At 40.3% G+C, this 27,762-nt stretch overlaps 1 protein-coding gene across 3 annotated transcripts in view; it reads right to left on the bottom strand.

Moving 5' to 3' along the window:
* KCNQ5 (potassium voltage-gated channel subfamily Q member 5) overlaps window positions 1-27,762 on the bottom strand; it is a gene marked incomplete at its 5' end in the record, with an annotated part of 580,981 nt that overhangs the window by 219,716 nt on the left and 333,503 nt on the right. The window contains one exon of one of the 3 annotated variants that reach the window (XM_082669169.1): window positions 6,289-6,383. The exons of the other annotated variants lie outside the window; for them this stretch is intronic. Of the gene's footprint in view, window positions 1-6,288; window positions 6,384-27,762 lie in introns of those variants that run through there. 3 annotated transcript variants of the gene reach the window in all.

The following is a 27,762-nucleotide window of genomic DNA, read 5'->3' as shown; positions in this document are numbered from 1 at the left end:
CCCCTTCTTGCCGTATGAGAGTCTAGGCCATGTCTTTTCCCCCTAGTTATTGCCTTCTGCAGGAGAGGAAGGGAAAGGACAAAGATTTACAGTAGAGATTGGCAAACTTTTCCTGTAAAAGGCCAGATCATAAATATTTTAGACTACGTGAGCCATATAGTCTCTCTTGGAGTTACTCAGGTCTGCAGTTGTAGCTAAATGAATGGTGTGGCTGTGTTCTAATAAAATTTTGTTTACAAAAACAGGCAGTGGACCAGATTTGATCCACAGACTGTAGTTCCTTGATTTAGAGCTGAGGGGCAACAGTGTGATTTCCGCTCTCAGTTGGCTTGACTAGTATAATTCTCCTGCCCTGGAGTTTGTCCCCCAGAAAGGTTTTCAGTTTGTCTCCTGCTACTCAAGTCCTTGTGATAAAGGACAATCATGAGTGGCTCAGAATTTGTTTAAGATTTAAAGGTTATCATTCAAAATAAATTTAAAATATAGGGAAAATTTTATGTACAGTATTAAATGCTTTTTGCCTCATTAAATACAAGAATAACGAAGATAAAAATAGATGAAAGCAAAATGATGTCACATACCTTGAAATTATTTTGGCAGAACTAAATTCAATACTATTTTGTGATTGACAGAAGTAAGAGAAAAGCAATTTCCCTTCTTTATTATTCCTGTTTTGCCATTTCTATTAGTTAAGATGAGTACCAGCCAATCAGAAAAGTATGGGTTCTTTGTCTTCTCTGTTTAATACTGCTTGGTGGAAAACCGTAACTGAGAGAAAAGCAATAGGAAATTAACCAGGTACTATGATCTGTAATAGGTTTCAGGCAACTTTTCCATCACTGTAAAATTTTAAGAGCTTGAAAAGTTTTCCAGAGCATCTATCTCTGCCACGAAGCTTTGGGAAATAAAAAGTTAGTTAACATTCTCAAATTTCAAAATGATTTTCCATAATAATTCAGTCTTTTAAAGGATTTCTACAAAAACCTTACCCTCCAATAAAAAAAAAGCAAATGCTTGAATGCACATACATACACACATACTTTAAAAAAGAATCTGAGAATAACTCTCCAACATTAAATTCTTGAAAAAAATCCATGGCATCTCCCAAAATTACTGTGGACCCCAAGGTTTTAACATTTTCTTTCCACTGAGTAAAGTAAAAAATTTTCAAACATGGATTTTCTTTTTATAACTAAAAAGTTTATAGTCCTATAAATATGGTATGACTGTGATAAACAATAATCTGTGGCCACAAAATATTAACTGAGGGCCACGTGTTGTTGAAAGTGGGACACTTTTTTCTACTCGTTTGGGGCATCAGTGAATGAATAAGTGGATACTGCTTTCTTCCTTTTGCCGAGATGTTTCCTTTTCAGTTTGATTTTGTGAGCCAGGGAGGTTTGGTGGAACTAGCGTTGGATTAGGCATTAGAAAGCCTGGATTTTAGTTTAGCTTCACTACTTCCTAGCTTGGAACCTGTGATGGTTAATTTTATGTGTCAACTTGACTGGTCACTGGGTGTCCAGGTTGAAAACATATCTGGGTGTGTCTGTGAGCCTGTCTCCAGGTGAGATTAGCATTTGAACTGGTGGACCAGTAAAGTAGACGGCCCTCTCCACTGTGGGTGGGCACCATCCAATCTGATGATGGCCTAAACAGAACAAAACGTGCGGAAAGGAGGAATTCACCGTCTCTTCCTGCCTCACTGCTTGAGCTAGGACAATACATCTCAGCTCATCTTCTCCTCCCCCTGTGCTGGGGTTTATGCCATCAGCTCCCCTGGTTCTCAGGCCTTAGGACTGAACCACACCACTGGCTTTCCTGGGTCTCCAGCTTGCAGATGGCAGACTGTGGGACTTCTCAGCCTCCATATTCACATGAGCCAATTCCTCATAGAAAATATCCTTTATATATATATATATATCTCCTCTTGGTCTGTTTCTCTGGATAGCCCTAACACAGAACTCTTTTTTTTTTTTAAATCTTTATTGGAGTATAATTGCTTTACAATGGTGTGTTAGTTTCTGCTTTATAACAAAGTGAATCAGCTATACATAAACATATATCCCATATCTCTTCCCTCTTGCGTCTCCCTCCCTCCCTATCCCACCCCTCTAGGTGGTCACAAAGCACCGAGCTGATCGCCCCTAACACAGAACTCTTGGCCAAATCTCGTTTCCTTTGTGCTTTGGTTTCCTCATTTGTAAAATGAGAAGTCTAATATCTGCCACACGTGGGTAGGATCTGATTATATGTGTGATGAAATGAAAGTATTACACAAACGCATGGTACTCTTGTGAGAGGATTATGAGGTCTTTGAAAGCAAGCCTCTGTCTTACTTCTTGGAGTTTAAGAAAAATTCACTGAACACCTACTAGGCACCAGCATTAACCACCACAGCCTTATACAAAGAAGCCACTCAAAAATTCATTGACTTGTACTAGTTAAATGCTATATGTAACAGCAAAGAGAGATTAACCTATTCACTACTGAAGAAAACAAAGGTCCTTCTAAGACTACATTAGATTTCTGAAAGGGGGGATCTGAAAACCAGCTCTGGCACAGCAGCTTGCATTCAAATTGACAGTGGTTAGCCGAGGTAGAAGCTGTGACAAATAGTTATGGTTAGAGAATTTCTTTACCAGTAGCTAGGAAGGCACTGCAGCCTTTGACGACAGGCAAAAGCCATGGCAAACAACTGTTCCTGTTTCTATGAAAAAATGTCTGTCACAAACCTCATTAGATTATATTTAGCACCTCCTATAAAGTCTAATTCTCCTCAACTGGGTAATTAGATTTGATATTACTGAAACCACATGTGGAGAAAACCCACTGCCATTTTCTATTTTCAGATCATAGTGTCGATATTGTATACATGTGCATATGTATTACACACATGGTGGTAATCCATGGAAGCTGGTAGTTATCCTGATTTATAATCAAAGTGGGGGCCAATGGAGAATGACATATAGGGGACAAAATAGAAATAGGTGTGCTTGAATTGGGGGTGAATATTTTCTTGAGAGCATCTGTCCTAGAGCCAGTCGTCTACTCAGGCCTTTAGAACTCCTGCCAAGCAATTCGGTAGAGACATTAGGTAACCAGAGGCTGTCATATCTGGACAGAGTCCTCTCAGGTATCTGATTTCTGCGATCTTCTAGATGCTCTTAGAGAACAACAACAGTCATAGAAACAGGGACAGATGACAGAGAAAGAGCAACAACAGTTGACTCAGTCTGTGTCTGTGATACTGAACTCAACACAGGAAATGGCTCCGCATTTAAGGATGGCTATAAGTAATCAGCCTGATAAATAATATTTAGGAGACAGCACAATACAGAGTAGAATGACCTGGAAGTGGACGAGGCCAGAAAAGTTCTGACCCAAACTGGGAATGTGACAGGAGTCAAAATGCCCTCCACCCTCCAAACACAACTGGCAAACTGTCTACCCAAGTGAGGAGATGGGTATGGAGTGAGCAAAACTATTAGGTTTAAATTTACAGATTTACAGAGAAATTGCCATTATTTGACTTCAGAAACAGTCCAATTTCAGCAGTTTTACATGGTCCAATCTTACATGTTACTCCTATTATCCTTATACTTTGCTGCATATATATGTATATACATTTATATACACTCAACACATAAGTTCATATATATCATTTTCCCAGATTTAAAAAATCCCCTTAACAATATCTTAGGGCGACGAAGGGAAAAATGGCTTTCCAAGCAGACAATATTTATAAAATACTTTCTGTGTCTTGAGGGTTTTCTCTTCAGTTACTTTCAAACTTGGTTGTGTTTTCAGATCAAAAACACATAGGCATAAATAGCTAATTAAATATTAAAGGATACTTTAAAATGAGATATACTTAAAAAAAGATACGCTGAAATTAAGGCACAACGACAAAGTTCAAGTTGGCTATTTTTAGCTTGCTCCTCAGTTGATTAGTATCAGGTTGATTAGTTCATGATTGGACAGGCAGCCAAAAGGGAACCTTAGTTAGGAGTCCACACTGTTTATTCTCATCCCTGGAGCCAGCACACTTGCGGGAGGAATGAACAGGTGCCACCTATGCTTGCAACACAGGTTGACCTTGGTGTCTCAACTTCTTTTTTGGGCCAAGATAGTGTATTTGCACACCTGCTTGTAAATACTGCACACACACACACACATATAAAATCCTGTAAGTAAAGTTCTATTCACATTATTAGTTCTTCTGATAGGTAAGCCTTAGTGAGTTTAGGAAAACATCTGATTATAAGAACAAATCATTGTCTCATGGAATAAACACTGTTAAAAACATGCACACAGGGCTTCCCTGGTGGCGCAGTGGTTAAGAGTCCGCCTGCCGATGCAGGGGACACGGGTTCATGCCCCGCTCCGGGAAGATCCCACATGCCGCGGAGCAGCTGGGCCCGTGAGCCATGGCTGCTGAGCCTGCGCGTCCGGAGCCTGTGCTCCGCAACGGGAGAGGCCGCAGCAGTGAGAGGCCCGCGTACCGAAGGAAAAAAAAAAAAACAAGCACACAAATAACACAGAAATGTGTAACGTAGACCAAGTTCCTAGTAATAATCACTGTTCGCACATTTGCCCATTGCCCCCCCCCCCCCCCCCCCCCGCAAATGAGCAACGTCACCGCTTCGGGAGCTAGAACCTGAGTTTTACCTTCCTCGCCTCAGTATTCCGCTTTTTTTTTCCAGCCACACTTTTCTTTTAAAGTCCAACCTCCTAAGGTTCTTCTCTTCAGCAGCCTACAGTACACTGACCTTTCCCTTCTCCACACTTACAGGGCTGAGTTCGCACTCACACGTTACCTGTAAAATGTTTTCGGAGGCTCCCGAATTCGGAATTTCCCAAACCTTTTCCCACAAAACACCACTGTCCCAAGAGACTCCCACCGGCCTTACCGTGGAAACCGCTCCTCTGTGAAGACACGGGGGAAAGCTGGCCCCCAGGGCAGCACCGGAGTTCTTTATCGCGAGACTTGGGGGAATGCTGGGTCTAGCGGCAGCACCTGGGGTTCTTTATCGCGAGACTTGGGGGAATGCTGAGCCTAGCGGCAGCACCTGAGGTTTTTATCGCGAGACTTGGGGCAACGCTGGGTCCAGCGGCAGCACCCGGGGTTCTCTACCTCGAGACTTGGGACCGTTTAACATGTAGCGTGAATGGTGCGGCTAGGGGAAGCTTTCAGTGTCCCTGTGTCTAAAACTGATCAACGAACCCCGTGTTACCCATCCTCCTGTTGATATCCTAAGTGACGCTTGTATCTCGTAGAACCTGGTGTGGCAAACATCACATTCTTGACAAAAGGGAATATGTTCTTTTTTCCTTTCTACACCTTATAGTGCATAGCATGGCCTGAAGATATCAAAGTACCCCCAAATTATTTGTTGATTGCTTCATAGGGATGAAGGAAAATAAGAAGAAAGGAATGAAAAATATATCAAAAGATAAATATGGGGCTTCCCTGGTGGCGCAGTGGTTGAGAGTCCGCCTGCTGATGCAGGGGACACGGGTTCGTGCGCCGGTCCGGGAGGATCCCACATGCCGCGGAGTGGCTGGGCCCGTGAGCCGTGCCCGCTGAGCCTGCGCGTCCGGAGCCTGTGCTCCGCAACGGGAGAGGCCACAACAGTGAGAGGCCCGCGAACCGCAAAAAAAAAAAAAAAAAAAAAGATAAATATGTGCTAAAGGCTTTCACCATACTTTTTTTCTTATTGACTTATTTTTAATTAAAGGGATGCCTTCTGTTTTAGACGTACCTCTTAAGATTCCATAACGCCATTACCTTTCACTGTGCTGACCAAAAGTCACCACAGAGGAAGGGGACAAGGACTGGCTATCATCTCTTAGAGAACTTGAAAAATGTATTGACTAAAATTGTTACGGGGCTAGGAATGTGTTTCTATCCTAAAGAGGGTAATAAAAAGGAGGAAATAAAACCCTAAAATTAATATCATTAGGTTTATGGCATTTCATTTCCTATGTGTGAAAGGAGACTTTCATCTTAATTGTGGACTTTCTCCCTTGTCACTGCTGAAGGGAGCCAGGGCTGAAATTTTGCTCCATGCAATAAAATGTACAGTAGGAGGACATATTGTATCTTAAGTATATCCCTGTCCTTGTATATCTTCCTCTGACTGCTACAAGGCATAAAGCAAATCCGTTCTCATTCTTTAATTTCTTCAACTCCTTCCAAAAACAATTCTTCAAGGCATAATCAAATGGGTTTTATTGAAATCAGCTGTTAGTAGACCATGCCAATCACCAGACCGTGCCAATCACCTGTGCTGGTTACTGAGTCGCAGCGCGGGAGCTCTGGGCTTCCAAACACCGTCTGTACTGAGTAAATTCTTCTCAAAACATTTCTTTGCAGTGTTGTCCATGATGCCTCCCAGCTTGACCCGCTCGGCATCCGGTCATGGGTTTCAAACTGAACACAGCTGAGTTTCTGTTTTCCTAATGAAAGTTCAGCTTTGGTATGAGTATTTGAGTGTCATCACAAACTAATAGAAGGGTACCTTTCAAAATATTGCTTGCTTTCTTAAAATGAAAAGATAACATTCTGATCTAAGTTAATTGGGAATACCTGACTTCTAATCACAAAATGTGCTTAAAATAATGAGGAAGAAAAGTAATATGTTTAGGAGCTAACAACAGGAAGTTCCCTTGGGGCTTGGGATGACACCTCAAAGTAGTAAAAATGTCTTCTCTCTTGTGTAGTTGGCCTCAGAACTCACAGGAAGGGTGATCTGATGGCGCGGACGTACTCACAGGATTCCCAGCTCTGCCCCAGAATGTGGCTTTGGGCAGACACCCTAACCTCCTTGGGCTTGGCACTTCCCTTCTGTGAAACCAGAGGATGATCTGCATAAGCTCAAGCATCGCTGTCAGCTAAAAACAAATCCATGACACTATTACTCCATGAGAAAGCATGCTCTTGCCCCTCTCAGATATAAAGAGAGTTACTATCTCTTTACATAAGGCACTCTGCTAGGTGTTGCCATACGACTCTACCGTACTGACCCCATTTATGAGCATTTTCTAAAAATTTAAATGATGATGAAACCAAGCAGGACCCTGTGGAGCTCCTGGGTACAGAAGACTTTGTGTCCCCCATTCCCTATTTGTAGGGAACAGACTCCAGCCTCCATGACCTTCCATGAGTCCCAAAGGGCAGATTCAAACATTTGCTAATCAGGGAAGGGAAGGGATGCAGAGAAAAGGGAGGAGTTGTCAAGAAACCACCTGAGGCCAGATTGAAGGAGCACAGGCCCTGCACACGCCCTAATCTTACCAGCAACCCTACCCTGACCTATTACTATAAAATTCCTCACCAGGTCTTCCCTGGTGGCGCAGTGGTTGAGAGTCCGCCTGCCGATGCAGGGGACACGGGTTCGTGCCCCGGTCCGGGAAGATCCCACATGCCGTGGAGCGGCTGGGCCCGTGAGCTATGGCTGCTGAGCCTGCACGTCCGGAGCCTGTGCTCTGCAACGGGAGAGGCCACAGCGGTGAGAGGCCCGCGTACCGAAAAAAAAAAAAAAAAAAAGGCTCCAATGAGACATCTGACATTCACAATCTCCCATAATGGCTCTTGAAGAAATGCCTGGGAGGTCGCTTCTAGGAAAGAAAAAAACAGGATGGTCGACTCCTGTTGTTTGTGGTATGTTCTGTAAAGTTGCTTTGAACTCTGGGTTAGTGAGTCCTGAACCAGGGAAAGTAGAGTGAGACTCCTGGAGCTGTGGTCACACGAGTCTTTTCTACCATTCAATACATACCGTTGTTTTATGTGTGTTTCTGTTTCAAGACATCCTACTTAATGTGTCTTGTTTATTCGTTAACATTGAACTCCGGGCCAGTAGCAGCGTAACTGATGCCTGAAAGAAGCTTATCTCACTCACGCCCTTTCTCCAGAAGGCACATCACAGCTCTCTTGTTTTAGGACACTAGACAGCACTTCAGCACCAGCTTGGGGACCATTTTAAATAGTGAAATCATCAACAAAAGGCATGAAAATGTGACAGTAAATAGACCATGAAAAGAATACTTGTTTACAATATGGGAGTTGAAACAAGGCAGAGCAGAGCCACATCCAATCTCAGCTGGAAACACACACATCGGAGACTAAAATCCTTCCTGCTCAACCAGTGAATACAGAAGGGCCACAGGGATTGACTTTTGTCTCACAAATAAATGTTGGTTAGCAAATCTGTAAATAGGGACCTCATGAATAATGAGGATTGATTGGGTAAGCTGCATAGAAATTCAAAATATGTAAATATCTAAATATAACTTCCCTTATTTAACAAGCAAATAACGGTATTATTGTTATCAACTCGTAAAATGAGCTTAAAAGAATACTGTCTTATAAATATAGAGTATACGAAATCAATAAAATGCTTATAGTTCACATAGAAATCAAATCTTTCTGTACCCTAAAGCCTATTTTCACTGTGGATGAAGGTTTTAGAATGAACAACTAAACAGAAGTTACATGAAACACTGCGGCAGCTGCAAAGACTCAGGAACTGGAGAGTAATTAGGCTTCCTCTCACTACTGACACGAATCATTTGGCCACGTGCTTACAATAATCCACCTAGAGTTGTAAAGGGCAGAGAGAGGCGTAAAATGAGCAGCTTAGATGATGCAGTTGTTCTTAATGTTTCACAGTTTACACTTAAAAGTCTATCAGGGCACAATTACAAGGACTGAGTCCATTGATTGAAGTGCAGAGCTGCCAAGGCAGTCACTCTGACTTGAGAATGAAAGTGGTAAAAGGGCCAGGACAACATCACTGTAATCTATTTAAGTGGATGTCCCTTCTTTTTAATTTTCCCAAACAATAGATAATTGTGGGAACCAAAACATGGCACTGAAACTCATCATGACCGACTCGACAAGGAATATAAGCTTGCCATCTTAAAAATAAGAGCTGTGATGAATAGCTACTGCAGTCTAATTGGAGGTTTCAAACTCAGTCTTTAGCCTGAGTGCTTTCTACTCTCATTTAAGTGATGTGTATTTGTTAATCAAGATTCCTTTTAGATTTTAGGCATTTTCATGCTATTAAAAATGCAGATGTTAACTGGTTTTCTGTGGCATTTAGTAGGAAAGAATAATCATATTAAAATAAATAATAAGTTTAGTTCCAGTTAAGACTACAGTTTTTTCTGTGAAAAACAGGAGTTAAAATATATTAGTTAAGTCATATTTTCACTCAGGCTTTAAAGTGATCGTTCACAAATATGAATTCCATGTATGTAGCCCATGTATTGCATTGTGGTCCAGCAAACAGGTTTTTTCCCCATCTCCACAGGATAACTTTCCACCTTTTAATAAACAAAGGTAAGAAGCCTTTCTAAAATATTTTACTTTAGCTCTGCAGTTTAAACCAATGTCACTGCCTCCAAAGGAGACTGACTCCAAAATGTCTGAAAATATCTCCAGTCACTGAAACTCAACCAGCTACAGAATGCGTTTCTTTTGCAAACAGGTAAGTTAACCTTTATTTGTGATTAATGTGTGTAATGTTTTAGCTTGTAAATGTTAGAACTTGGCTGAAACTCTTTCTTCCTCAGAAAAGTGTAAGCTGTAAATCTCATCACTTTAGAGGAAAAAAATAATATCTTTACAGTGAATCTAATTACTCAGGTGACAAAATTTGTAAATGCAGGATAGTTGTTGAACGTAGTTGGGCACTACATAGCTACACAGCTACAGTCCCTTGCAGGGGACAGTGTGTGGCCCCAAGAAGCAACAGAATTGGCTCCCAGACCCTCACAACTGCTGCCACCAGCTTCTTATTAGTCTCTTGGGCTCCACGTTTCCTCTGCTGCCATGCAGTCTACAAATCCTCCTCCGATCAGTTCACTCTCCCCTTCCTTCCAACAGCCTTCAGGGGCTCCCGTTGGTCTTGAACCCAACAAGGTTCTGCCCGCCTCGCAAGATCATCATAAGTGACCGGACTTGGTCCTTCCATTCTCTGTCAACCACTGTCCTCCACGTGCACGATGCTCTGGGCTGGTCTCCCCAGTTTCGTGCTCTTTTGGCGTCTTTTCTCAAGTTCATACCTGAAACACTTTATCCCGTCATCTCAGCCCACCCCACTCCATTTTCCCCGACATCAAATCACCCGCTATAATGCCCGTGGTCTTGCCCAGTTTGACACGTGATTGTATATGCGTGTGTGTTGTCATCTAACTTTTCATTTAGATCGTTCTTGTCCACAAGTAAGTGATGAGGGTCAGCATCACCGTGTTCAATACTTTTTGGTTCACCAAATTGTATCAGCTTTAGAAGTGAATTAGCTAAATTATTAATTAAATTAATAAGGATAGTCACTTTTTTGTTTCAAATAATGCTTCTGTATAAAAATAACTTATCTGGGGGCATTGAAACATAGACTATTGGGGAAACACTTAAATATTTATTAAAAAGTTTAGAAAGTAAAAAAATAGAGAAGTAGTTGATAAATAAATTTTTCTGGGGTCGTGCCCCATGGCATGTGAGATCTTAGTTCCCTGACCAGGGATCGAACCTGTGCCCCCTGCAGTGGAAGCGCGGGGTCCTAACCACTGGACCGCCAGGGAATTCCCAAAGAAATATTTTTATAAATTGATGTCATAGGTAAAGATTGTCTTAACGGCCTACTATCAGATCCTTCTGTAGGTCCATTTGTCACCCCCCCTCCCCGTGTTGTCAGGCTTCTTTCATTGTGATCCCATCTATCACAGATGGAAACTCAGTGCACACAAAATCATGTGCATCAAAGCATTCCTTTTCACTCTGGTCTATGGTTGGCAGGCTTTCAAAAATCCTCACCAGCACAAAATCACTCTGTATTACATTTATTGGTTTTAGGATGTTAGATGAAAAGAGCTACTGCTGAAAGTTTAGTTAAAAAATTAAACACACTCAAGGCACTTCCCATAGTGTTGTGCTCTGGGATGTCACTCCCGTAATTAGATTTGAATTGTATTGTGAGTCTCCTAGATCCTCAAGTTTATAACTAAACTTTAATTCACCAACAATCTCAGTCTGAGTTTTCTCCCAAAGCAATGGAAGAATGATAAAACTATTGCTTGTATTATAAACTCTGAAATGAGAAAGCGTGATTTATTCATTTCCCCTCATTTATGGGGAAGTATTCTTGTTTTTCTTAACATTTCTGAATTTCAGGGCTGCCCAGAATATTATATAACCAAAATAAAGTTGCTCGCTGCTCTTTAGATTCAGATATGCTGTGCTAATTAAATCTTGTCTCCCAAAATATTTTCATGGCATCCTTAATTGGTAGCACAATTCTAGAATTAAGGATCCGTGTTGAATGTCTTTGTAGTAATCCGTATATATGCATGTTTTCTAAAAATACGGAAACCTGAAACTTGATTGGGAGCTTTGTTCCTCAACTCCAGCAATTTGTAAGCATCTTCCTTTTCTTGCCCAAATAGGAAAGTGAGTGTGAGTTTGATGCATATAAATTAAATAGCAAATATGAGACAGCAAAAATGAGAGCCAGAAGGCCCTGGGCAAGGTTCCCAGGCAGAGAATCTAGAATTCTGCCTCTGATTTATTTGCAGGATCATTACTGCCCAGACCTCACCTGAAAGTTAAATGCATTTTATTTTGCTTATCCATGCAGGCTCTGCCTCATAACAACATCAGAGATTTCTAAATTCATTTTCTCCTGCAAAAAACCTGATTTCAAGTTCATATTTTCAAATGGGAAAGCAAAGAGTACTACCTGGCCGGCAACATCCTAAGTGTTACCATATAACTCAGGACTATATAGGAGAAAAGAGGAGGAGAAGCACGTTCTAAACCCAGCTCTTCACTTTTCCTGCAGTAAACAGGCTTCCATGAAGTTTGTTATCTGTTTGTTGTTATTAGTAAAACGGGTCCCAGCTGTGATTCAGGAACGTTAACATATCTATCTAATGTGGTACTGATGCCACGTGTTTTCCTGTTTTCAGATAACATTTTATTACACTTTAAAAATGTCAGAAATCATGTTTCAATAGTGCTACTTCCGTAATGGCAATGGAATTGTTACCTATTCTTGACTGTAAGGTAAGGCCTATAACACCAGTCTAACACGTCTTTATTATGTGTCCTCACATAATATGGTTTTCGTATTTTGTTGTACCTTAATATATCAGCGTAAAAATAGCTAAATTCCCTTACCATGCTGTTTAATAAAGAGGCAGTGTTTGGCTTAACAGCTGACAAACAACTGAAAGTGAGCACATTTGGGGGACTTCCCTGGCGGTCCAGCAGTTTAGACTTTGCATTTCCACTGCCAGGGGCGCGGGTTCGATCCCTGGTCGGGGACCTAACATCCTGGCTGCTGCACGGTGCAGCACAAAAAAAAAATTAAAAAAATAAAATAAATAAAATGTACCTTTAAAAAAACAAAAAGAAAGAAAGTGAGGACGTTTTAATAGAGGAGAGTGTTTTGCTGTGCCCCTGGATGTGTTGGGAGAAAGTGTAGATTTCTGGGGTTAGACCTCGCATGAAAAGTGTGCATAAATGGAACACAACGACGGTTTTGTGTTTCTACTAAATCTCTGTTATGAATAGGATATTTGAGACAATGTCTATCCTTGATACTATGATTCCATCAAATCAACCACTCATCTTCCCAACTGGTAAACTTGAGATGACGGTGGGGAAACTCTAGCTCTGAGTCCCTCAATGGACCGTTTGTTTTATGTTCCGTTCAGACTGTTCTCTGATCGTGGGCAGTGGAGGCTTCATGAGGGAACCGTATTCATGTAACACTATTCAGAACTCAAGATTCCATTGGCTAAACTGGAAGGCTTTCATTTATGAAGAAAAAATATGGAGCACTCCTTAGGTGTCAAGTACTCTGTGTTAGGCCCTGGGTACCTATCAGCTCAGATGGCATATAAGGCCCTCAGGAATCTAGTAAAATACTGTAGTCATTCTGAAAGGGGACTCAGAATTTTTCTTTTTCACAGTCTGTGAGACTTAGCATTTAAGAATGATTGATAGGGGCTTCCCTGGTGGCGCAGTGGTTGAGAGTCCGCCTGCCGATGCAGGGGACCCAGGTTCGTGCCCCGGTCTGGGAAGATCCCACATGCCGCAGAGCGGCTGGGCCCGTGAGCCATGGTCGCTGAGCCTGCACGTCCGGAGCCTGTGCTCTGCAACGGGAGAGGCCCACGTACTGCAGAAAAAAAAAAAAGAATGATTGATAGAAAACATTGAAATGACCTGGAAAAGGAAGATGAGGACAAGAATGCAGTATTTTTCTTGGGAGCCCCTTAGGCTGTCAGCCTTTCTTGCAGGTTTTCTGTGGGAAAGGCCCATTATGCGATTGAGTAATGTGGACACTAGGAGAGTGAAAGTTTTAAAAATGAACCTTCCTTCAGTTCCCGATGCTCTGGAACAGGATGGCTGAGACAGTTCAGAACGTGCTAGTTAGCTCTCGGTAACAAGACAACCGTGGATCTAGACATGGAAGGTCAAGGCGCTGGTGGTTCTATAGCTGGGCTGCACATTAAATAGTAGAATTCCAATAAACCTCTATAATTCACATGCTAAGTATTAGTCTATATTTTCTATTAATCTTACTTTCTGTGATGATTCACTGTAACACAAAACATGGGAATCAAATGACATACCTTCCTTAAGCCTTCACTCTCAAGGGAAGCAAAATCATAAGGATAGAAGTAAAGGTCCTCGATACAGAAATCAAATTATGGTTACCAAAGGGGCAAGGGGCAAGGGATAAATTAGGAGTTTGGGATTAACATATACACACTAGTATATAAAATAGATAATCAACAAGGACCTACTGTATAGCACAGGGAACTCTACTCAATATTCTGTAACAACTTATATGGGAAAAGAATCTGAAAAAGAAGAGGTACATGTATAAGTATAACTAAATCGCTTTGCTGTACACCTGAAACTAACACAGCATTGTACATCAACTATACCCCAATGTAAAATAACATTTTTTTTAATTGCGGAAAAAAAGAATGTCCTCATTAGCATTTCAATGGGTTTAGAAATCAAGATCATTGGGGCCGCACATTAGAATCATCTGGGGAGTGTTTAAACGCATTCACGTTCAGGCTTCATCCAAAGATGAAAGCAGACTGGACTCCCTGTGGGTGGGGCCTGGGTATTGAAGTTTGTAAAGCACTTCATACACACGGGCAGCCGGGATAGAGATCCACTGCTCTAGGTCAGCCTTCACTCACCTCCAAGCTTAGGAAACCCAGGTGCCCGAGGCTAAGTGAGGTGCTTGAGATCACACTGTTGAGCAGAGGCAGAGCGGAGCCTCACACTCATTTCTGGATGCTGTGATGCAGGGGGTTTGAACACTGCGTGTTCCAAACATCTGCTTTTGCCCACGCTGACTGTTGAGGAAACTTCAGGTGGTCTACCAACAGTAATTCTATTACACATTCAAAACGTCTGACATCCCTTAAAGTGTTGAGATGTCAAAAGCTCACCTTGGCAGGAGGGGGGAAAGCCAGACTTTTAGGGGTCCAGCCTGCCCTGCCCCTCCTCCAATCAGAGTATCTCAGTTTTTATCTGTTTAATATACAGGTTTTCCCTGTAAGCTTTCGTGTCAAGAAAAAAGCTAAAAAGGACCTTAAAGAAACACCAAAGTCTCCTCCATAACCTCCAGGAATACGATAACTTGTGTTCATGTTTAGATATTGTTTAAATTATGCCCACTATCCTTGAAAGAGTATTTATGCATGCGGGAGGGCTAGACATTAAAGATAATATAATTACGAGGTTGTTAAATAGTTTGGCCCTGGTTTGGAACTCTTCTCTGATGATTGACTTGCTGTGTGGATTTGAGCAACCTCTCTGAGCCACGGTGTTGTTTCGTATGTAAAATAAAGATATTGTTACTGGGTTATTGCCAAGTATTACATGAAATGCTAAATGCAGTAAAGGATTTAGCACAAAAAAAACATAGTAAAGCACAGAATGTCACATTCAACATAAATGCTGCAGAGGGTGTGGAGAAAAGGGAACCCTCCTACACTGTAGGTGGGAATGTAAATTGGTGGAGCCACTATGGACAACAGTATGGAGGTTCCTTAAAAAAGTAGAAATAGAACTACCATACGACCCAGCAATCCCACTCCTGGGCATATATCCAGAGAAAACTAATTTGAAAAGATGCATGCACCCCAATGTTCACTGCAGCTCTATTTACAATAGCCAAGACACGGAAGCAACCTAAATGTCCACTGACAGATGAATGGATAAAGAAGATGTGGTACATATACACAATGGAATATTACTCAGCCATAAAAGAGAATGAAATAATGCTATTAGCAGCAACATGCATGAACCTAGAGATTAACATACTAAGTGAAGTAAGTAAGACAGAGAAGGACAAATACCATATGATATCACTTATATGTGGAATCTAAAAGAAAATGATACAAATGAACTTATTTAAAAAACAGAAATGATTAGAGAAATGCAAATCAAAACTACAATGAGATATCATCTCACACCAGTCAGAATGGCCGTCATCAAAAAATCTAGAAACAATAAATGCTGGAGAGGGTGTGGAGAAAAGGGAACACTCTTGCACTGCTGGTGGGAATGTGAATTGGTTCAGCCACTATGGAGAACAGTATAGAGGTTCCTTAAAAAGCTACAAATAGAACTACCATATGACCCAGCAATCCCACTACTGGGCATATACCCTAAGAAAACCAAAATTCAAAAAGAGTCATGTACCAAAGTGTTCATTGCAGCTCTATTTACAATAGCCCAGAGATGGAAACAACCTAAGAGCCCATCATCGGATGAATGGATAAAGAAGATGTGGCACATATATACAATGGAATATTACTCAGCCGTAAAAAGAAACGAAATTGAGCTATTTTTAATGAGGTGGATAGACCTAGAGTCTGTCATACAGAGTGAAGTAAGTCAGAAAGAGAAAGACAAATACCATATGCTAACACATATATATGGAATTTAAGAAAAAAAAATGTCATGAAGAACCTAGGAGTAAGACAGGAATAAAGACACAGACCTACTGGAGAATGGACTTGAGGATATGGGGAGGGGGAAGGGTGAGCTGTGACAAAGCGAGAGAGAGGCATGGACATATATACACTAACAAACGTAAGGTAGATAGCTAGTGGGAAGCAGCCGCATAGCACAGGGATATCAGCTTGGTGCTTTGTAACCGCCTGGAGGGGTGGGATAGGGAGGGTGGGAGGGAGGGAGACGCAAGAGGAAAGAGATATGGGAACATATGTATATGTATAACTGATTCACTTTGTTATAAAGCAGAAACTAACACACCATTGTAAAGCAATTATACCCCAATAAAGATGTTAAAAAAAAAGAAAACAGAAATGGACTCACAGACATAAAAAACAGATTTGTGGTTACCAAAGGGAAAGAGCGGGAAGGATAGATTAGGAGTTTGGGATTAGCAGATACAAACTACTACATATAAAGTAAATAAACAGCAAGGTCCTACTGTATAGCACAGGGAACTATATTCAATATCTTGTAATAAACCATAATGGAAAAGAATATGAAAAAGAACGGGAAACTAATACAACATTGTAAATCAACTCTATTTTAATTAAAAAACAAACAAAAAAAACCCCATGAAGTGAGCGTTCAACATTTATCAGCTTCATTTCCTTCTCTGCTCTTGTAGTTGACAGCAAAGGAAAAGTTTCTGTTAAGTGGTAACATAGGATAATGGTTAAAGAACTTAGCACATAAAAAATTTTAAGGGTGGCCTTATTTTGATAACTATTGTTTTTGCATAGTATCTTTAGAAAATATAAGCTTAAGAAGACCCATTTTTATGGTACTTTGGTGTATCACAGTGCTTCCAAATTACAAAAAGCAAAATAATTCAGTTTCAAGACCAATGCTATCTGAGATGTTATTCAAGAACCAAGTCCTAATTTCTTCTCCATCAGTCCATGCCACTCCCCAAGGAACCCAACCACCTAAGGTGGATTAAATCACCTATGATATATGTTGCCTTTGTTTCATTATAGGCACACATTTCTTACTTGTAGTTATAACAGATTACAGTAAGCATGAATTTTGGCAACACTCAAAGCAATTAAAAATGATTTAAAAGGCAAAAGGACCAAATTACCCGACATGAAATACATCAAAGTAATCTAGTTGTTCAGTATTTTATTTAATCAATGGCCTCCATTTGACTTTTTGTATTAACTTTAAAGAAGTGTAAACCGAACAATTCAGAAGGACTTTGGATGATCTATTCATGTTCTGTCATCATATTTATGCTTCCAATTTAAATTTAAAGTTCACCACTGCTCAGACTACACAATGATAAGAATGGACAAGGGGCTCCGTTGAGGAGTGACGCCTCTGAGCAGAGTGAGTGACTCTGCTCAGCGCTAAAATAAAGGGATGAAAAAATTGTGGAACAGCTGCCTGTGAAAATAACCTAAACTAATGTTTAGATCTGCCCTAGTCCGCGACTGGCGGCCAAATTTCCATGATGCTACTAACTTCTTCACTGCCTTTGAGGAACTCTGCCAAGAGGCTTCTCCTATCTGGAGGAAGAAAACAAAGGGAGACTTTTCCATGAGCTCAGAACAAATCTCAAGTTAACAGCATCTAGATAACAAGGTTGTAACAGCTGACAAGACTGGGAAAGCGTGTGAGATGATGTAATTGCGTGCACACACACACACACACACACACACACACACACACACACGGCGTCATGGCCCCAGATTCCCTCACGTTCAACACCAAGCTTTGCCCTTCCTTCCAAGCACTGTGTTCATTAAACAGACGTCAGACACCATCTCACCACACTTGTGAAACCAACCATTCACACCAACTTACTGTGCTAAGTTTTTCTGGGGAGGGAAGGGCTGCATTTCTAGAAAAGCACATTTTGTCACCATGTCATACTTTCAGCTTAAATTCCTGCTACCCTTTACTATAGAGGAATATTTTCTATAACCAATGACAGATTAACAAACAAAGCTTATTCTAAGTTTACCAGAAGTGAGAGTTTTCTCAACACACACACATACACACACACAGTCTTGAAAAATCTTCTGAGAATACAATTAGACCCTACTTCCTTGTTCACAAAAGTATAACTGCATGAATAACCCTTCTTTAAGTGGATACACTTTCATAAGAAAGAAATCTTGGATTATAGCCAGTTGGCTGCAAGTCAGGCTGAAGTCCACTTAGGAAAATGTTAACCGATCAAAGTTTTAATACAAATGTATGTGTCTCTACTGGATAAAGGTGTGTCAGGGGTTCTCATTACGAAATCTCATCACTGGACTGGAAGACCTGTGGGGGCAGGTTTCCCTCACCCGGTCATTCCAAGTCCAGACTTCGCCTGGCACACACTAGCTCTCAACACACAGCCACTGAGTGAATGAATGACAGGATCTTGTGGACCAGCCCCCTGCAGGGCGGTCCCTAAGCAATTATCCATTTGGGAGCACATTCCTGGGTCCCCGGAAGAAAGAGAAAAAGCAGGTAAGAGAACAGATGCCCATTTCTGGAATTTACAATCTAGATGTAGCATGTGAGTTTATGACTTTTGACTTAAAACAATAAAATTGGGCTATTTTAAGAAAAAAAAAGCCTCAGTTAAGGAACAATTTGTCAGGATGATAAAAAGGGAATGAATGGTAGAGAAAATTCCTGAGACAGTGCTCCAGGAGCTTTGCTAATTAGAAAATTACTGAGAAGGAAGGAATTACCATCAAGTGGAAAAGAGAATTTCAAAGAAGGTGAAATCTGATAATCTGGCTTTGAGTCTCACAATGTCTGACTCCAGTTCAAGCTGGAAAGTAATTTACAAAATGGACTTAGGTTTAGAACTCAGCATTGTTGTAAGGGGTTAATATATTTTTATCAAATTTCCAACTTTATTAAGGGGATTTCACATCACTATAAAAGTATGTTCTTTCTAAAATTTTGCAGTTGCAAGACACAGATTCTAGAATACTGAGTTCTAGAAGGAGAAGTTCTATGTACGTTAAAAGAAGTATACAATGCAAGGTCTTAGGCTGCATCTAGCATCACGTCCAATAGAGTTTCTTTCCAACGATGCACCTGTACTTGGTGTTTGCGTTGGCTTTGTGTGTATCTGCGTACATGCACGTGCATGTTTTCTTGGAAGGTTTCCTTTGGAGTCAAACTTTCAAGTTGACGCCTTCATGTAACATAGCAACTGTTCTTATTCAAAAATACTTTCCTAATCTCACTGAATCCTTCCTCTTCGCCTGCATTTCACCGCCCACCCTTCTAACTTACTTCAACTTGGCAGACTTACAATGGCCATTTTCTTTTCCACACGGACAAATTTCTCCTAGGTAATGACTTCGGTTGTCACGCACAGACACTATCTTTTCGTATCTAGCCCCAGTTACACAAGCCAAACCACTTAATTCCAGAGATATGGCCAGCATTTTATTTGGTGAAATGTTAACTACTTTTCCAACCAGTTCCTTCAATCTCTCTTTTAATTTAATGGGTTTGGATAGAATATGAAGTCCTAAAAGTACGTTCCTCTACACTCTTCAGAAATGAGATCAGCCTTGTCATGTGTTAAGAACTAAACTTTGCCCTTTGTTCTAGGTGCATTGTCCCCTTCCCTAAGAGGTATTTGCTGCCCGGGATGTTCTACGGGAAATGGCCGTGGGTTAGGATAAAATCAAAACACCATCACCAGCTAAAAAGTGAGCACAGTTATATCTTTTCCTGATTACCGACAGGTTACATGTCTTAGAGGAGGATAGGTTTCTATTTGAGAAGGCTGAGGGATTAAATTAAAGAAGAATTAAGAAAAGAGGATATCAGAAGAACGAGAGAGCTGAAACTTCAGATCATGGGGAGAATGTCCCTCTCTTGCTCCAAGTTCAAATGCTTCTTCTGCTCATGAAAATACTCAAATTCTCAAGACTGGTTTTCAGAATGTGGGGAGCAGCATGTTTCAGGACCTGGAAACCAGGCTCAAAGTTTTCAGAAAAGCAATCTACATTCTCAGATCTAAGAAGCAGCCACAGAACAGGCTAGAGAAGATTGTTTTAAGGTCTTGGGATTGGATATCTAATCTAATCAGTAATAGAACTTGATTTCACATGACCTTTTGTAGAGCACAAATAGTTACATGTGGATGATTAATCCTGATGACATCATCACAGGCAGAAAGAGTCAATATGTAAGTTTCCCCTTCCACGATATGGCCTTCCTCCAAGCTCCAACATAGTTTTAGAATTCAAGACGGACCATGCCAGCCTGGGATCGCTCTACCGCCCCAGCCCTTGGAATTCTCTCTCCCTCGATGGGCTCTGAAGCACACACAGCTGTGGACCGACTGCCCACTTGGTGTGGTGAGCGCTGCCACAGGCATGGGTATCGTCTTAGTTATCACCGCCAGTAGGTGATACAGGGCACGTAGCTGGCTCAGCCCTGGGACAGGAAGGACCTGGTGCCACCTTGGTTCCTGTGACTCACAGACGGAGACCAGACACTTAGAGCCTCTCACCATCCAGTGGGCTTTTCTTTCATGCATCTCACAGGTTGGCAATAATCGTTGAGGAATTTCTGCCCGATTTTTGGATAACGATTTTAGTTTTCTTTCTTGCAAATCTATAGCCTCATCAACTCCACTCAGTGACACCAACGGTGCCCTGACTCCAAACAAGTGAATCCGTGGAGAGGATGATGACGTGCTGGGTGACAGATCATCTTTTAATCAGTTTGTTTACTAAAATTGGCTGCTAGTGGCATTTCATGAAAAAGTGATATTGGATACTCTATTGAATACAAATGACTATCAAGACAGACTTTGAATAACAGCCATAAGGGAACAAATTTGTAGAGCCTTTGAGGGAACAATTTTTAGTTTTTCTTAGCTATTCTTGATTTTTAGTAATCTGACTTACCAGGATAGTTGTTGAAAAAATTCAGGAGAAATATCTGTGTTATTCTTATACCAATTCTGCTCCTGAAAGAACAAAAGCAAATTTCTTGCATCTCCTTTGGGAATTTTAAAAAGGGAGACGTTTTGCATACGAAGATTGTTCATGACAGTTTTGAATAAAAAGCAATCTGAGAGGATAAGAGCTTTCTGAAAAAAGAGAAAGAAGTCTTGTTCCTCCCTTACGATTAAATATAGCATTAATTTGGTAATCATTTTTCAAAATAAATTTAGTTTATTGGGGAGGGGGCGGGACAAGGCAAATATCACCCTTGCTTCCCAGGGTAACTTTGGTGAGAGTAGCAGGTAGACTTATTCCAATTATGATTTATGGAAAAATGGCAAGGATCACTGCCGAAATGTCCATTTTACAGTCCACTGAACAAAAGTGCCAAAATCAGATACGATAAAGTATTGACTTGAAGCATAAGTGAAAATGAGTACAATATGAATACTTTTAAAGCTATACCAGTGTATCAGTAGTTAAATTTCTTCTGTACAGTTTGTAATACTGACACTATAAAAGCACATGGCATACAAACTCAGGAAAATCTCACATTGCCTAATATTGACGCTTCATTATCAGTTTTAAGGAAACGAGAGAGACATAAAAGCACAAGGGTGTTTACAGCTGCCCTTGCCCATCAAGACACCCGGGAGGCTCTGCTCCACTTGGCAAGGTTGGAAATACTATTTGCCACATGTCATTCGATTCTGCATCATTGGACTCCAGACCATGAAAAACAAGTGCCACAGTATCTCCAAGGGAGGAAACAATACTTCTACCCTTCATATTTCCTGAGAGACAGCACAGGCAGATGACTTGTATAATGTTGTAGAGAATTAATAGTAAATGCCAGCTAGGGCTTAACTCTCCAAACTGGAGTGCCCTTTTGAGAGGGCCAAGACCCGTGTCTGCATTTTATCTTAATTGTCCTGAGTTAAAAATATGTGTTCCTTTCTGCTTTTTCCTGAGTCAATATAAGTAAATACAAACACTGCCAAGGAGCAATTCTGATCCGTTTAGCAACACGAACGAGAAAAGAGTAAAAAAGTAGTAAAATAGAAAAGTGGTGAGGGGGGTAGTGATTTGAATGAGACTGTGTACGTGCATTTGTTTGCTGTTGAAAACTTCCTTAGGTCCACATATCTGCTATCATTCTCTCCTACGGAATTTCAAGAAGATAACATTGTTAACATTGATTATTACAGTAACTGCATATAAAGTCTTCATCTTCTCTTGATAAAACTTAGGCCCTTTCAGGTCTTTTCTGAATCTATTTAAAGAAAACTAAAATGAACTGTTAGCATGTGTTCATCTATTAGTGTAAGTAACCTAAATACTGAAACATATATAGACAATAACTTAAGGGAATATTTTTCATAAATATAAAAACATACATTACTTGGGGGTAGATGCAGCCTTAAGATAACTGAGAATCTTAGTAACTGGCAAGGGTATAAGGAAAATATAAAATTAATCTCCGCTTTCTCTTTTCTCCTAATACATACCTTGAGAGGAAAAATTGGTACTGACTATAAATCCATTAAAGAGAAAAAAGGGTTTCTCCTTCCGCGTCAGAAAGGAAGCCAAAACCTAATCAAACACCATTTATATGCTAATCAGAGAAGCCGCTCTCTGCTCTTGCCCTGTGGGTAGGCAGCCAGCGGATTCAGAACAAGCTGTTCTCATGACTCTTGACTGTGAAGTATGGTAACGACAGGTCAGTTGAATTCATAAGCCAGCTGGTTTTAGAAAGGTCCTGGCTGTTTGGGAAGTCAATCCATTTTTGTCTTTTTAATCTCATAAGAATGACCTCAAGGAACCTTAACAATTTTCCTTCAAATGTGTGGTATTGGCAATCGAAGTTCAGTCCAACAATTTTTTTTAAATTAAGGATCTGATCACCATGAGATTTGACCCTGATATAGAGGGGAAAGTTGATCATTGCTTTTTAAACTAATGATTTGAAATTAGTTGATTTTTTTGGTGTTCTGGGAAAACCCCAGCATGTTGGTACCTCTTTATAACATCATATAATTGGACCCTCAGGACTTTTATGAAGCTTTTAAAAACCGGTTGTTTATATTTTTACCGTATCTAAATTGTAAAGAAGCCAAAGTTCTAGTTAAAGAATTATACTGTGAGTCAAAATTAACTACAAACTATCTCCCTGTGACTTATCTGTCTAACTTTCCAAGTAGACCTGTCCTCTGAAGGTCCAGTGAGAAATCTCGTTATTTAATATTTGACAAACAAATGTGGCTATTACAGATAGACAGACTGATAGACTGATAGAGACCTATGCCAGGTGGCCTCTTTACAAGATACATCACATTTTTTGCTTTTAGAAGTACAGACAGATAAACGGATAACGTTTCTGGATGAGGCGCAATTGTATCTATTAGGATTTTATACTAAGACTGAGAAACTCTTTAGTACTTTCATTGGTGTTTCATTAGAGACACTCCCCTGACCTTGGACACCCCAAATCAGTACAGAATAGGTTCATGACCTATTAAACACACAAGAAGTCTTGTATCTCAGTTACGTTTACCAGGCCAAACCCTGCAGTTCTACTATGAAACACAGTGTGTAATAAATATTATTTGATGATGATGACAGCTTTAGATGCTCCAAACTTTCCCTCCCAACTTAGGGTCAAAAGAGTAAATTAAAAAGTGCCTGACCTCAGATTTGCAGTGTGAAACTACTCACAGTTCACGTTCAAAGCTCAGGAGAAATACTTATCCAATGGAGTATATTTATTAGTTTCAAAATTTTACCTTTTTTCTCTGGACATCATCATTTTCAATTAGGATCCATGAGGACCTATGGACAAGGCCCTGGCAGCTCACTGATATGTTGCAGTTACTGAGGTTCAAAGGCTATTGTGCATGTTTGTCATCTGGGAATATTGTTAAAATAATCACTGGTGGGAAAGCAAAGTGCATAACCCAGGGAGACGAAGGGTCATGAAACCCTGCCTGACGGAGGCCACCAGGCCACACCAGGCTCCAAGTCTAGACACTGGGCGTGGTGACACAGCTCACCACGGGGCTCTGGATAAACCTGGCCGTGCTTCATGTTCACGTGGAGAAAAAGAGAAGGGAAACTTCCTCCTCCATATGTTGTAAGTGAGACAAATAAATTTTAGATACTTTAAGATTTCCATACGCAAGTAGTTCTAGAATTGAAATATAATTAACAGCAAGATCAAACACTTTGCCAATCAACAAGTCCATACTTATTTCCTTTTCTCCTTGCTTTGCCAATTAAATTTTATAGACATTTAGGTAAGGAAAAAACAAATGTGTTTGGTTTCTTAGAAGGACTAGCTAAATTCAAAGTCATACAAGATCTCTGTAGCCTTTTGATGTGTTTCCAACTCCTTCTACAAATGGAAACAAAAATGTTCCAAATCAGTACATTTCTATTGAAGTTAAAATGGCTCATGACCTATTAAATAAGCAACAAGTCTTGCTTTGCTTGTATCTCAGTTATGTTTTCCAGTCCAAACTCTGCTCTTCTAGGAATTACAGTGAAATATTACTTGATGATGATGATGTTGACTTTAAAAGGTGCATCAGAACATGAACGGGAAACGTGCTAGTCTCATCTATGCCAATTACATTACTTGTATTCCTTTTAATGGATCATCAGGTGATTTGTTAAAAAGGTAGCACTTCATTAACTGACTTAAAATGGTTGTGGATAGCTATTAACTCAGAGTTGTTTTGAGGGATCACACGCAAGCATGTAGAGATGATTCTTCCTGCTAATATTGATGTGATATATGTGACACCATAAAAGACAGTTCAGAACCTCTTTCTCCTTTGCACGGCACTGGTCTTGTAATCATAGGTATGATCTCTGCTCAAGTGAAATACTGTGATTTCACAGAAGAGACCTGGCCTTTGGATACCGTGGGTCTAAGCCTGATTCTGCTACTGCAGTGAACTTGGACAGATCCACGGCTTTCCTGAATCTCTATTTTCATGTGGTTAAATGAGGATTAAATGTACTTACTTCCAGAGTTGTTGTGACAGTTAAAGGAGATTATTATGTGTTATGTTGAATTTCTGAGTACTCAATGTACATAAGCTTCCTTTCTCCCCTGTCATATCTTAAGAATAGATCGTCAGAACTTCAGAATAAAGAAACACTCATGTTCCTCCCTTAAATTTTTAGGGGATTAAATTTCCTATAAGCTCATTAATTTCCCTCCAAATATAAAATGACTAAAGAAGTACCCTGAATAATAATATTGTTATAATAATGAGTTGTTTTTCCTTGTATAGTCAAAGGACATCATCTGATATGATAAGCCTTCACTACTTCACTAATATAAGTAATCATTTCACATGAAATTGATGGTAGCAGAATATGGAAAAATAAAAAACAAAAAAACTAAGTGCAGGAGGGAAACAACATAAGGGAACAAGATGAGCCTCAAATTCTGTTCTCAGGACTTTGAAACCCTCAGCTTCTGTTTTCGAACTCCGATGGCTTTTCTCCAGCAGTGATGGGAAGAAAGGGCCAACCTGTGAGCCACCCACTCATGGCTGCCGGAGAGAAACACGGCCAGTGCGTTCTCCCCCTGTGGATGCGGTTCTCAGAGATCCTGAAATGCCTTTTCTTTCCTTTTCTTAAGAAAAATTTTACTGGAGTACAGTAGATTTACAATGTTGTGTTAGTTTCAGGTGTACAGCAGAATGATTCAGTTACACATGTACATACATTCACTCTTTTTTAGATTCTTGAGGTCATTACAGAGTATTGAGCAGTGTTCCCTCACTCCCCACCCTGCCCCTGGTAATTGTAAGTTTGTTTTCTATATCTGTGACTCTATTTCTGTTTTGTAACTAAGTTCATTTATACCATTTGTTTAGATTGCACATATAAGCGAAATCAAAACTGCAATGAAGTATCACCTCACACAGGGCAGAATGGCCATCATCAAAAAATCTACAAACAATAAATGCTGGAGAGGGCGTGGAGAAAAGGGAACCCTCTTGCACTGTTGGTAGGAATGTAAATAGATACAGTCACTATAGAGAACAGTATGGACGCTCCTTAAAAAACTAAAAATAGAACTACCGTATGATCGGGCAATCCCACTCCTGGGCATATACCCAGAGGAATCCATAATTTGAAAAGATACAGGCACCCCAATGTTCATTGTAGCAGTATTTACAATAGCCAGGACATGGAAGCAACCTAAGTGTGCATCAACAGAGGAATGGATAGAGAAGATGTGGTAATATACACAATGGAATATTACTCAGCCGTAAAAAAGAATGAAATAATGCTATTTGCAGCAACATGGACGGACCTAGAGATTGTCATACTGAGTGATGTAAGTCAGACAGAGAAGGACAAATATCATATGATATCACTTATAGGTGGAATCTTTAATGCCTTTTCTTAAGTGCATGGGGGAAAAGCCTGTGACACAGCGGCCTGTGGCCTGTGTGATGCATTACTCTGCTAAAGTCCCAAATGCTTAACCATGGAAGATTTCAGTTTTAGTTGAGGTGCTGCTTCCCAGAATTAAAGGTTCTAGTTGGAATTGAGTCAAGGACAAAGTGAGGTAAGCTCTGTGACAGCCAGGACCCTCACTGTCTTGTTCTCTGCTGAATGCCCTAAAATAGGTACCGGAATATTGCCAGGCATATAGTAGGTGCCTTATTGCACAAACAATTATTTGTAGAAAAAAAATGAATGAATGATTTTAAAAAATTGACCTTGACTGTTTCACACTTTGATGTATGAAATTATAGAAACAAGAAATGTTTGATGCCTTTTAGTATATGTTGACCTCAAGATAACCTTACCAAATCCTACAAAACATAGCTAACTACGGTGTAAAAAAAATAAAATTTGAGTGGACTTTGATATATTTAATGCAATAAAAGAGACTACATATAGTAAAATAAGGTTTATAATTTTTAGAAACCAATAATAGTAATTAGCGCTCACTTAATGTTTACTAGAACCACACCAGTCTAAGTGGTTTATATAATGTATGTCATCTCATGAAGTAATAGCCCTATACTGATGTGTGCATCAGGCATTGTAGGGTAGTGGCTGAGGACAGACTTCGAGGGTAGACAGCCTGGGTCTAAGTCCAGACCCTGGTACTAAGCTGCCTCTGGGCAAATTGCATTACTTCTCGGTTTCTCAGTTTTCTTAGCTGTGAAAAGAAGAAAATAATAGCGCTTACTTCATATGGTTGTTGTGAAGATTACGTGCATGACTGATCCCAGGTCAGTATGAGGCATGTGATACGTATCCACCAGCTCTCTGTCTCTCTCTGCCTCTCTCTCTTTTCCTGTCTGTCTGTCTGTCTGTCTCTCTCACTTGCACAGAACAGTGCCTGGCACAAAGAAGGAACTGTGTAAATGTTAGCAATCATTGTGTATTGTTATCAGCCCCATTTTACAAAGGAGGAAACGGAGGCACGGAGAAGTACCTTGCTCAGGATCACAGAGCTGGTAGGTATAGAAACGAACATTGGAAGCAGCTTGTCTCATGCTAGAGCTTGTGCCCTTAACCTTTATGCTAAAGCATCGCCCCAAATGAATGTACTGAAAATGTAGTAAGTTCATTCTGAGTAGTAAACTGTTCCTAGAATTTATTCAATAATTTTCAAATGATACTTTGACACTCCTTGACTAGCATATCATTCTGAAGATTTCTGATAAATAAGTACAAGTGTTTCTGTAGGTTATTAATAAAAACATGTTAGTGTTAACAGTTGCCTGATTAACTTAAGAGCCA

The sequence above is a fragment of the Grampus griseus genome, assembly GCF_964374135.1.
Source record: "Grampus griseus genome assembly, chromosome: 13".
Classification (NCBI taxonomy): domain Eukaryota; kingdom Metazoa; phylum Chordata; class Mammalia; order Artiodactyla; family Delphinidae; genus Grampus; species Grampus griseus.
This window is presented reverse-complemented; position numbering and strand designations above follow the sequence as displayed.